The sequence below is a fragment of the Syzygium oleosum genome, unplaced genomic scaffold, assembly GCF_021117445.2.
Source record: "Syzygium oleosum isolate NSW1041296 unplaced genomic scaffold, Sole_v2.1 Sole_v2.28, whole genome shotgun sequence".
NCBI classification, from domain to species: Eukaryota; Viridiplantae; Streptophyta; class Magnoliopsida; order Myrtales; family Myrtaceae; genus Syzygium; species Syzygium oleosum.
In genome coordinates, this window is record NW_026607512.1 from 1,989,260 (window position 1) to 2,002,946 (window position 13,687).

The window sequence follows — 13,687 nt, forward strand, 5'->3', positions numbered from 1 at the left end:
AATTTTTTTATTAAATTACCCCTGAGTGATGGGCTACAGATTATGGATCTCACATATGTGCAAATTCAATAGTATATGAATGCAGATGATGTTCATGTTTATACGCCACCAATCCAGAAAATGATTGGAAAGTTTCCTTCATACCTTTTGGTTCTTCAGCCACGCATGAAGGATTAGTTCATTGAAGTTACACACATGGCCTCATTCCTAGTTCGTGTTGGTTCCTTAGCATTGGGCCAGAAGCCTGTTCTGCAGTGTCTAGCATCAACCCAAATTTGAATCCCAGCAGCATGCTCTGCTTTTGCAAGTGCTTTTATGCTACAAGCGGAGGAGATTCACTTGTATAGCTGGTGCTAACAATTGTGGGTTCGGACCTCTTAGGACACGCGATCAATTCAATCGGGTCTTTGCAGTTTGCGATCCTCTTTTTGCCGGGGCTCCCTTTGGATTCCTCAAAAAATCACATTCATCGGGATTTGAAGCCATGTCCCGTGAATCCATAGCCGAGGTTGCGATTTAGGCTCCATTCGTTTCGCGGAAAACTTTTTTGAGAAAAGATTTTCCTCATTTCCGATATTCGGTTCACTTAAAAAAATGAATCAACGGAAAATGTTTTCCTAATCAACGTAAAACTTATGTTTAAATTCAGGAAAATGATTTCCTTTTTGAAAAAGTCGAAAAATATTTTTCAAAATATGATTGGATATTGAAGCTTGTACCTGAAACTCTACATTTAAACACGGGAAACCCAACGCTGGTTCCCGAGTCTCCAACGCCCAGGCCAGGTCCATCAAGGCCGGCCTAGGTCCATGAGGTCGGGCTCGGGCCCCCGACACCCATGCTTGGGTCCATCGAGGCTGGGCCCAAACTCCTGTTGCCCATGCCCTGTGCCTCGGCACCCAAGCCTGTATCCATAAAGGTCGAGCTTGAGTCCCCAACACTTGAGCTCTTGTCCCCAGCACTTAGGCGTGGGTCCACAAAGGCCGTGTGTGAGTCCTCGGCTCTCGGGCTTGGGTCCTTGAGTAATGAAACGTTCGTTCTTATAAGAATATTTTTACTAAAAAATTTGAATTTTTTTATTATTTTTTATATATTTTTCTTTTTTCTTATTCCTCTGTAGCTGGTCGTTGGCCGTCGCCATGGCCAACGACCGGTAGAGATAGAAGGAAAAAGAAAAATAAAAGATAATTGAAAATTCGAAATTTTTGATATTTTTTTCCAAGAAAATCAAGTCAGATTATTCATGCTAAATGGCGAAAAATATTTTCTTCCTCATTTTCAGGTTTCAGCCAGACATAAAAAAATAATGTCATTTTAACTTCTTGAAAAACATTTTCCATAAATGTTCATATTTTTCGCGAAACGAACGGAGTCTAATTTTACGTCTTTTACTTCTAACCCCCCAAGAGGGGAGAAAGCACATCCCCAAAATTCCTCTAAATAGGCGATGCAAGTCAAAGGGTGTTGCTGCTAAGAAGGCGGTCCTCACCCAAAATGACAAAGTCCTCAGGAAACTCCCATTAGAAAGAAAGTCCTGAATTGGAAGACCAAGACCAATAGAGTTTGAAAGGAAAAAGATCAACTGTGGAAAACACCCCATTTTTTCTTCGTCTTGTGGAGAAGAGGAAGGAAATGTGAACAAGACAAAGAGGAGAAGGTACAGAGAAAGTTCTTTGGCATCCTCCCACTCACAGCAGTCAATGTTGGGTGAGCGTGCACGCAACTTCCATCGTATCCCCACAAGCACCCAAAAAACAGACCGGAAGAGACCACCTCTTACGCAACTTGACTCATGCTCAAAGTCACCACTCCACTACCCCACACACTCACACACACGTACTAGAGTACTAAAGTGATCCAGGAGCATTAACTAAACTTCATCAACAAATTTAGCACCGTCAATCTTCATTCAAGCAAAGGTAAATTTTGATTATAACTTGCTTCGGTGGATCATTGATGAGGAGACTATCGACCGAGTTACCGATTATAATTATCGGTACCTATTTTGAAACTAATCAATAACTTATCGAAGGGAGACTGTTCCGAACAATTTCTTATGATAGATGACAATTTCCTTAGGTGATTATTTCCTGGTCAAGATTGGAGCACAAATTTTGGGAGATGAACCACAGGGTTAAAGAGTCAATATTTCAAGTCTTCGTGTCTTTATTGTACTTTATAGTTCGCTGGTCTTTGTCATTCTTAATTGTTATGAAGGTTTCAAGAATCAAAACCTTAGTTCCTAGATATTTAAATGCTTTCTAGTTCACAAGTATGATTGGATAGTTCCTATGTTTCTTTAATGTTTGCCTATTTCCTGAGTCTCAGCCCCTCTATATATTGAGGAGAGTTCTCTATTGTAATGCAGAAGATTTTGATGAATGAAAATATATGAGATTTTTCCTTCGTGTGAGTGAATATCTTTGGAGAGTGGATAATTCCTATATCGGTTTCTTTATCCTTGAAGAATGAATTACTCACCGCCAAGAAGCGTTTTATCCTCGGCTAATGGTTTCCCTTTAGGCCCTTGTGGTGAGCTTCTTCTATCCCAAAGTCCTGTATCCTTGGCTGGTGGCTTGTCCTTTAAGCTTCGGTAGTGAACTTTGTCGATCCCGATCTTCATCCTAGGTTAGTGGCGCGTCCTTTATACCTTGGCGGTGATTGTAATTTATCCTCCGTTTTCATTTTACCCAACGACATACATCCCCGCAAACATGTACCCATCCATACACATAATCCAAAAAACCTCATTTCCAAAATCACTCGCCTATGCACGCATCATGGAGCACACCTCCTGATAAAATAAACTCTCCTGATGCAATCTATGAATGGAATATAAATGGTGATGCTGAGAATAAAATTATCAACACATCAACATATTAAATCAAATTGTCCAGGTAGTAACCAATGTTTATAAAGCTCGACAAGAAGTTTTTTGTCACGCTTTTGCTAATCTTTTATATATATAAAGAGTATTTGTCTTTTTTTTTTCTCCCTTTTTGCCCCTGTTTTATTCTTCCATTTTTTTTCCTTTTCTTCCTTTTCTAAAGTTGACTACTGGACAGCTGAAGTTTTTCGAAGGGTTTCACTTTTTCTTAGCCGGTAAGGGTGCGCATGGAATGCATTCCGGAATAAAAATTCTGTTCCGGAATGCATTCCGGAACAGAATGACGTTTGTTAAAAAATTTCCGGAATGCATTCTGGAGCGATTTTTGCATTCTGGAATAAAAATGCGTTTGTTAAAAATACTTGATTCCAGAATGCATTCTTGATTCCAGAATGAGTTTTTGGCAAGAAAAAGAGAAGCTACTTTTTGTAGCTTCTTGATTCCGGAATGCATTCTCCCTATTTTCTCACAATTTTTTTTTTCAGAAAATGCATAAAAATTAAAAAATTATAGAAAAATTCATAAAAATTTCCAGAAAATAAAAAAAAGTCAGATTTTGGGAAAATATGAAATTTGGTGAATTTTTTTTTAAAAAATAAAAAAAATAAAAAATTTCAAAACTCCACAGAATAGCTTAAAACATATGTGGCCACCCACTTTGAGTGAAATTTAAATTTTTTGAGGTGCCCAAAAAAATCAAAAATTTCAAAACTTCACAAAATGGCTTAAAATACCTGTGGCCACCTACTTTGAGTGAAATTTAAATTTTTTGAGGTGCCAAAAAAAAAGAAAAATAATAAAAAAATAAAAATTTTCAAAACTTCACAAAATGACTTAAACTACATGTGGCCACCCACTTTGAGTGAAATTTAAATTTTTTGAGGTACCCAAAAAAATATAAAAAATTTCAAAACTTCACAAACTGACTTAGAATACCTGTAGCCACCCACTTTGAGTAAAATTTTAATTTTTTGAGGTGCCCAAAAAAATAAAAAAATTCAAAACTTCACAAAATGGCTTAGAATACCTGTGGCCACCCACTTTGAGTGAAATTTAAATTTTTTTAGGTGCCCAAAAAAAATTAAAAAAATCAAAAATTTCAAAACTTCACAAAATGGTTTAAAATACCTGTGGCCACCTACTTTGAGTGAAATTTAAATTTTTTGAGGCGCCCAAAAAAAATAAAAAAAATAAAAAAATAAAAATTTTCAAAACTTCACAAAATGACTTAAAATACATGTGGCCACCCACTTTGAGTGAAATTTAAATTTTTTGAGGTACCCAAAAAAATATAAAAAATTTCAAAACTTCACAAACTGACTTAGAATACATGTAGCCACCCACTTTGAGTAAAATTTTAATTTTTTGAGGTGCCCAAAAAAATAAAAAAATTTAAAACTTCACAAAATGGCTTAGAATACCTGTGGCCACCCACTTTGAGTGAAATTTAAATTTTTTTAGGTGCCCAAAAAAAATTAAAAAAATCAAAAATTTCAAAACTTCACATAATGGCTTATAATACCTGTGGCCACCCACTTTGAGTAAAATTTAAATTTTTTTAGGTGAAAAAAAAATCAACAAATCAAAACAGATTTCTGTTCCATAAATCAATTTCTGGAGCAGAATTAGTCATGTTTTACCAAACAGATGTCTCCTCCAGAAATCAATTTCTAGCAAGAATTCCAGAAATCAATTTCTGGCAAGAATTTGATTTCTGGAGCAGAATGGTTACCATTCGCACCCTAAATGATGGGAATGAGATTTAAGTTCCATTTTTGGCATACCCCTTTTTTCCTTTCTTTCGGAGTGACTTCCTCGGCCTACTTTCCAAATTGGTCATGCTTGACGGGCTAAAAGCTCAGTATCAATTTTGAGTCATCCCCTTTCTTTCCTTTTCTTTTTTAGGTATATATTTATGTGATTCGATCGGTGTGATTTACTCAATAGAGAGAGAAGCACATGATTCCGCTATTAATCAAGCGATATATCATGCATTACAATCAAAATCGAGTAACTCAAATGCTCTCGATTTTTCAGTTAAACCAAATGATTTCACAATGTTTAACCCTTACAATTTCTTCTCGTTTACTTTATGGTTAGCAACTCCATCGATGTAATTAATAGAAATTCTCCGCTTTGCACGCGACTCTAAGCACTGCACATCAACAACGGTGCACATGCAGCACATCAAAACAACACAGCAGGCCAACAAACCATTCTTATATTCAACACGAAAAGACTGGCCGACTAAAACTCGACTCCAACTTCAACTAGGAATATATTTGTTTTTACACTGCGACATAGGACAGAAGGACTCCAAGATCGGACATCCCAAATATGCACTTCCGTGTGATTGGGGCTTCCTCAAATTTTTGCCAATTCAAATCCGAGACATAATTCTAAATATAAAAATATTGACACGTAAAATTAATCAAAACTCTTTTTCCATGTATTTATAGGGCCTCAAACATGTATATATTTTGCTTTCGAAATCCCAATGGGAAAGAAAAAGACCAAGATACACTTGGACAGCCGTAAGGACAAACCCTTATGGGTTGCATTTACCTCACCGAATCTTATGCGAAGGCAAAACAACCCTAATTTTTATATAACGATCAAGTGATATTCTAGATTAACTTTCTCAATATATGTTCACCAACAGGGTAGACGAAAATTTGAACTTAGCATACGCTTTGAGTTTTTTCTTCCGGCCATCTCAATTTACTAAAAACAAATCCGATTGAATTAACGGGTACTTTTTTTAATCTTTGCTTGAATAAATTAAAGAGTAGTTGAGTAAAGTGCCAACTGCCGATTTCGTGCACATATATATATCCTCGATTTCTATGTTCATCTTAACTGTTTTTCAAGGAAGGATGGCCGCAACCAACTTTTTATATTCCATTTTTCTTTAGGAAAAATACCACAAAAAACGCCAAACTATGTCACTTGTGATAAATTTACCCTGAACTTTTTTTTTGCGACACGAAAAACCCCAAACTATGCCACTTGTGACACATTTACCCCACAATACTTTTCCCAAGGGCATTTTCGTCTCTTTCTTTTGTTTGTTTCCTTTTTTTTTTCTTTCTTTTCTCTTCCCTCCGCCGGCGGAGGGAAGCTGGCGAGGGCGACCCTCGCTGGCATAGAGAAGGGTCGCCCTCGCCTTCGCCGGTGAGGGCGGCCCTCGCCGGCTTCCCTTCGCCATGGCCGGCGGAGGGAAAAGTGAAGAAAGAAAAAAAAAAAAAGGGAAAAAAAACAGAAAAAGGAAAAAGACGATTTAAATGCTTTTGAAGAAAAGATTATTGGTAAATACGCTATAAATAGATAGTGGAGTTTTGTGTCACAAAAAAAAGTTCAAGATAAATTTATCACAAGCGGTATAGTTTGGGGTTTTTGGTGGTGTTTTTCCTTTTCTTTATTCTAATGATGAATACCTAAGCTAATTAACCAATCCTTTTCGATTCCCATGACAACAACTTTTGTGGGATTTTATTAATTATTAAATTACCGTAGACAAACGTGGTCGCTAGCCACCATTCCCACTGGCAATGGCATCAAATTCTAAAGATGGGGTCAATCTTTCACGGACCCATCAAATTTCGAACGTTTCTTGATTAAACTAAGGACTCTACATTTGGAAGCATTTACCAACGAATGGCTCTTATTGTGGGTGCTGGACCAGATATTCAAACACGGGTCAGGTTAATCAGGCAATTCAATTTCCTCCCCTCTCGCATTGAATTTGTCTATCAAGGAGAGATTATCTTGGTCCTGATTCCGCTCAATTCGGAGCAACGTCATTGAATGAGCTTGTTCCCACGTCCTGTCTGCTACACTGATTGGCTTAGTCTATCGAAATATCTGACCCGCAAATTCCTTTCTTACGAATTTTTCGAATTCTTCGAGCGTCGACACGGGATTTGAAATTCAAATTTTGTGGGAGCGGTAGTAAAGTCGAAACTTTGGCTGGAAGAGAGGAAGTCCAAAAGTAAGTGGCTCTGTTTGGTGGAGAGAGGCTGGTTTTTTGCTAAGTCGCTTTCTTAAAAGATAGTCAAGATGTGGAGCGTGCTGTTCCTTTCCTTCGGTTTGCTTGGTGCCTCCGTCACTAAACAGTCCCGATCGGGCCCCCACCGCCATCCCGCAACCCAAAAGACATCAACGATCGCTCGAAGATCACTCCCACATTCCTTTCCTTATTTTTCTCAACGCTTTAGCTGTCCATTGCTTCTAGAAAGAACAAAAGCACCAGTAATGGAACCCACCGGTGGGTGGCTGCGTTGGTTTGGCTCCTCTTCCTCATCGCTGAGGAGAGGGGTTCGAATCTCCGGTCGCTAGAGTCTCCGGTCGCTAGAGTCTTAAGTGGGGGGCCCTGGTGGTGGGATCCTGGGCTAGCTCCTCTCGAGATATAGTCGCTGTTGATTCTGTCCGGCTGTCGGCCGGTGGGGCCGTACGGACGGATCCTCGGTCATCAAAAAAAAAAAAAGCACCAGTAATGAACGTGTTTCCAGGAAACGTTGAACCAACTTGCCTTTGGATGCACCTGCTAAAGTGGAGTCCCCACTCATATTGCGAAATCGAAAAGTTATTTAGTTGGGTCTATCACACCGCACCAATATATGTCATGTGTTATGTCTGTTGTATAAAATATGTTCGGAGCTGACAAGCTGGGGGGACTACATAGGATGTGCCATTATTCAAGATTTATAAATGCAAGCTTTTGAAGAGAGAGAGAGAGAGAGAGAGAGAGAGAGAGAGAGAGAGAGAGAGAGAGAGAGAGAGAGAGAGAGAGAGAGAGAGAGAGAGAGAGAGAGAGAGAGAGAGAGAGAGAGAGGGGCATGTCCGATTGCAAAGTAATTAGTTCTATCAAACCATGGTTATTAATGTAGCAAAAAATAACGGAAAAAGACACTAGAAGTACCATACCTTTCTAGAATGCTCACTTTAGTGCCGAAATTTTTCGCCTGATCGCTAACAATCACTTAAAGTACTTCTAGTAACAAATTCTGGCAAAAAGTCCCCTGTAGGTTTTTTAATAAAATGTTAATTCATAGGTGGCTTTTCTATAAATAAAAAAATTCGATTTCAACATGAACAATGGGTGGCCTTTCAATACCTAAACGACCCCGCACCCGTCAAATTGAATATCTCTCTAAAAATAGACAAATCCCTCTCCATGTTGACATGGAATCTTTCTCTTCTTGCTGTTCGCACTTCTTGTCTGCACTTTGGCTCGCGCGTTGTCTCTCTCACTTGGTTGCTCACTCAATCGGTATCATCCTCTCTCATTTACTCACTCAGGAAAAAAAAAATTATGGCTCAATGCTTAGAGGGAAAAAAATTAGGGCTTGGTGCCAAATGGAGGAATTTTGCAATAGGGAAAAGGTGAGTGATTTAGCAGTAATACTCACCTTCATCTTGGCTTTGTTGGCAAGAATTTGAACCGCTTGTGGTTATTCTCCTCTCTATTGCAAGATTCAACTCTAAATTTTTCCCTAAAATCGTTGATTTGAATCAGGTTTGAAGAAGAGGGAAAAATTGAGCGATTTGTCCCCAAATTTGCTTGACAAATTCTAGTCACTTGTGCTCTGCTTGACAAGTGTGGCATCCCGAGCCAATTATGGTCCCTTGACAGCACCTTCTTTTACCTACTAGGCTTCACTTGAGCTTAGCAAACCAATAGAGGTTTCTCTTATTGTTGGAAATATGGCATAAGATTTTTTGTTAACGTTTGCTCAAGCAGTTAGGGAAACTAGCTTTGATACCATTTGTCATAGGCCGAAAGCTTCCTGGCTGAATGCGAGCTCGTATGGCACCTGATGAGCTTAAAAACCAGGCCAACCTTCCCTCAATAGATCGTTTCCAAGAAATGTATATCAAATTGTGTCCTTCTTATTGATCATACCACGCCATATTAGCTTGAGTGTTCGGTCTATTGAGCAAGATACACAATCATTTCAACACAACAATTGGTTTTATCCTACGGTGGCCATCATCAGGAAAGCGGTATTAACTCCCGATTAGTTTGTGCAAGGGAGGCCAATCCTTACCTCCAGAGATCTAGGTTCCAGTGGCAATCGATCTCGACTTGTGCTCGTGTGATGATGTGTGACCATGGCAGCGACAGGGAAGGGAGAGATTGGAGAGCTATGTGCGTAGCGGAGGTCAAGCGCCAAGGGGGGATAGAGAGGCGGTTGTAGTTGTACGTGGTGAGAGGGGCTTGTGGCACTCGGAATAAATTCAGACATGACGATTGCAAGATTCGAGCGACATTGGCAATGCGTGGGTAGGGGAAGCGGCTCGACTGGATCTAGGTATAGGCATTATGGAGAGGGAAATGTGTATGGCGAGCATGTATATATTTCTATTGCATCCCAACATTTATCAAATAATGTTAAGATATTGCAAATCATATCTTATACTTATTCTATTCGATTTTATTCTATCAATTAAAGATGTCTAGCTGATCAAACGCAACCAAAGACGGGATGTGAAATGATGTTCTTCTTCCCATCTAAGCAATGAGGATTTCCACATATCGAAAAGACCAGGCGTGAAACCACTAGTTTTATATACGTAGAGTACACGCCAAATGAAGTTCTAGATAAAGACGAGCTCATTGGATTCTAGAAGATTGCTGATCTCAGAACCTTTTGACTAATGGTCCTTTTAAAATTTTCTATTAGTCATCGTCAGGACTCAGAAGCATCATCGACAAATACCAACTGAAGTGTCGTACTATGTTGTTTTGGCCCGCACATGTCATCCTACGAAGATCCGCAAACGAATCGTAGAGATACATAGAATATCGGGAAACGTGTGAACGGCACTGGTACGTCTAGACACATCGCGTTGACGCTATCGACTTGACAAAAGTAAAACAGGGTTTCCTAAGAAGAAAGTGACCCTGAATTGCCCATTGCTGCTACGCGAAGGAGACTGTACTCGTGTTTTGGAAGTCATTGTTCAACGACGTCACCATTTGTGGGGACCCCCCCAACCAACATATCCGCCTGGACATTATTGGCGCTGCGTAATATGGTTGACCAACATTTCTGCCTGGATTTTATTGGCGTTGCTTAATATGGTTACCCATGCTGCTGTTATTTTCTTGACCATGGTTATTAATTGACGACTGGCGTGAGGAATATACTTCTCCTGACGGTTTATCTCATTCTTTTGAGAAGTTTTGTCATTTTTCAAACACCTTGATTCCCCGTCATATTAAAGATGACTTGTGACTTAATATAAAAAAGGATTAACACTACAAAAAATCTCAACTGGTACATCAGTGATAAATTTACTCAAAACTAATTTAACATCAAACTGACACATGTGTGACATATTTACCCTCCATTAACTTTGGTCATATTTTGCCGTTAATTTTATAAGTTGGATAAGATATGACAGTTGACGTAGTAAGTCCACGCAGAAATCTATGGGTTAATACTATGAAAAACCCCAAATTAGTATACCTATGATAAATTTATCTTAAATTGGTACACGCGTAACATATTTATCCTCCGTTAACTTCCATCAAATTTTATTGTTAAATTTAGCGAGAACTCTAAATCATCTTCCTCTTCATCAAGTCCATCGAGTCCATCAATGTCGTCTTTGTCTAAGATTGTGAAAATTGCAAACACCATTTAGCGAGAACTCTTTAGGAAAACAAGAGTCCTCCATTCCACCGATTTGTATCGGTCGTGTTTGAGGCTCTATGTTTCTGAGGACCTCCCTCCCTTTCACTTTTGTTGGATTTCTCAGCCATAACCTTCTAATCACCTATTTGGTTGCTTCGTTCGTTGTCGTTTGTGTCAAACTTGGTCTTATGTTTCTATGTCTCGGCCCTACATGATTCACTGCTTGTCCGGAAATCTCTTTGTATGCTCACGTATTGCTGTTGCTATGTTGGTCATCTGTTGAATCTTCCACCCTTGATCCGTTAACAAACCAATTGTGTTAGTTCATGTCCTCATTAGCGTTACGTAGTCTTTCCAACCTTGAATCACACATGTGTCGATTTATAACATAAAACTTGCATATGAGTGGTATGATTGACTTGCACACCCCATGCCCGATGAAATGCCAGAATCAAATTTGCATAAGTTTTTTTTATTGATTTTGGGTTTACTTTGAGTGTGATTCAACGTGTCTTATGAGAGTTTAGTTTTTTGTCTTGTATGTGGAACTCGAAAAATACTGAGCAGCTTGTTTGCCGAACTCGATCTTCTCATCTCGTTTGTCGAACTTGATCTTCCCATCTTTGCTAGATATCTGTGAGAGGTTTTTACAAACTACTGTTTGTTATTCTCTTGCAGATGTCTAACGAATTTACAATTGCACTTAACCTGGGTAAGGTTAAGGAGTTTAAAGACATGACGAAGTACACGGGTTGCCGTGTAGAATATCTCCATGGTTTTAAGTCAATGGTAATGAATTATAATGCAATTGTTAAGGCTGTTATTAGTCTAGGATACTCAATTAAAAAGTTGTGGTACCGAATTCCTGGGCATTCCTTGAGAGTTGGTGTTGTATAGATTTTTGGTGATGATCGAGTGCTAGAATTGGTGGATCTAGAATCGAGTTTTGGTGTTATTGAATTATACATTGAAGGAGCTGCTCTTGGTGATGGTAATATTGATGAGGATGATAGTAAGAGTGATGATAGCGATAGCAAATCAGAGCAAGATCCACTAAACGTGTCACTAAAGAGTTCTCGCTAAATGGTGTTCGCAATTTCAACAACCATAGACAAAGACCACGATGAAGGACTCGATGAAGAGGAAGACTTTTTATAGTTCTCGCTAAATTTAATTGTAAAATTTGATGGAAGCTAACAGAGGATAAATGTGTCACTCGTATATCAGCTTAGTTTAAATTTATCACATATGTACTAGTTTGGATTTTTCGTGGTATTAACCCATAGATTTCCACGTGGACTTGTCATGTCAACTGCCATGTGTCATTCAATTCAGTAAATTAATGACAAAATCTGACGGAAGCTAATAGAGGGTAAATATGTTACGCGTGTACCAATTTGGGGTTTTTCGTAGTATTAACCCTATAAATAAGGGCAATCTATCCAATTGCTCAACACGTGAGTTCTCTTTTTAGAAGGTTGTCATTTTTCAACACTCCAATACACGTTTAGTTTAAAATCTATTGACAAATCGTTTAGTTTAAAATCTTTTGACAATTTGTCAATGTAGTTCTCATGACCAATTTTAACCGGGAAATGCTTACATGGATGCCCAGTTAGCATTGGTTGTCTTACGTGGCACGACTGGCATTGACGTGGACGATTTTTGTAATTCTTTTTCAAAATTTTCTAAAATTTTCTTCCTTTCCTTTTTATCTTTTTCTTCATCGAATTTCTAGCCGGCGGGGTAGCCAGCGAAAATCTAGTTAGGGTAAGAAAGCAGAAGAAAAGAAAAGAAAAAAAGGAGAGGAAAAATTCACAAAATTCTAAAATGTTAGCAAAATTGTCTATGTCAGCGCCCGACCCGACTTTGATTGGGTATCGATGTAAGTATTTCCCAGCTAAAATTGGTCGAAAGGACGATATTGACAAATCGTCAATATGTTTATGACTATATTTACAAAATTGAAAAGGTTCAAGACTGAATTGGCCGCCGTACGATATGTTTAGAATTTTTTGGACAATTTTCCCAAAGAAGTGCACCGCAAGTCTTGAACCTTGTTCAAGGTATACAATCAAGTCCCAATCCTTTTTAAAAAAAAATGCAATTAAATTCTTTTGAACAGTTCTTTTGCCTACTTGATTTTATCATTTGAAAAGCTCGGATCTCGGCTACATTCCATACATAAGAAATAGAACTTGTGGTGTATGTTTCCCTTTTTTCATACTATTGGCAATTTGCTTCAACGCTTTCACTTTGAATTAATAATTAGCTGCATTCCTAGCAAGGAACCACTGCTTCCTAGCAGAGTTCTTAGTGTAGAGTGTTGCATAAGCATGGAGGACACCATGAGATTCATTAACCGACGTGATAAATCAGCCGCGACAAAAAATTGGAAGTTTGATAACAAAAAGGTTAAAAATAAACCACTATAGGATGCATAACACCAAAGCACAAAAAGAGACCGTTTGCAACAAATAAAAATGACCAATTGTTTTTTATTATCGACATATGATAGCCTTAGTCAATGAGAGCAAAATTTGATCATTTATGAACAAAATTATCAACAACTTGATGAATTGATAGCTTGAAGGAATTGACAAAAAGTGAGTTGACAAACAAGGATGCAACCATAAAAAAAACAACAGTCAACTTTGTGGAATAAAGTGGCCGTCAAGATAGTGAAGTCGAAAATATTGTCAAGGTAGTGGGGTTAATGTAACCGTTCGATAACCATTTGTAACCTTCGTTGATAACCATCGATCGTAGGCTAAATAGTCACATTGCACTCTTCGAAGGCCCCAAACATGTTATCTTTCAATTATATTTACTTTCTTGCATAGTAGTAGCTATAGTTTTCATATCCGCGTCGTTAATTAAATTCCGACATGTATCTTTGCTATATATCATTGGTATCTCATCCTCATTTAAATTCCAACATTGCATTCTTCATGTTCGCATGCTTTGTCGTTGATAAAATTTCGGCATTGTTTGTATACGTTCGGTTTCGTCGAAGTGGCTGCGTTGTCAGGCTTTTTCATCGATCAAATTCCGATACAATTTGTGTACGTTCAGTTTCGTTTGAAATGAAGTTATCAATTGTCTTATCTACTTGTGACAGTTCTTATCCGGAGTCGCCACTGAACTTGTCTTTTTT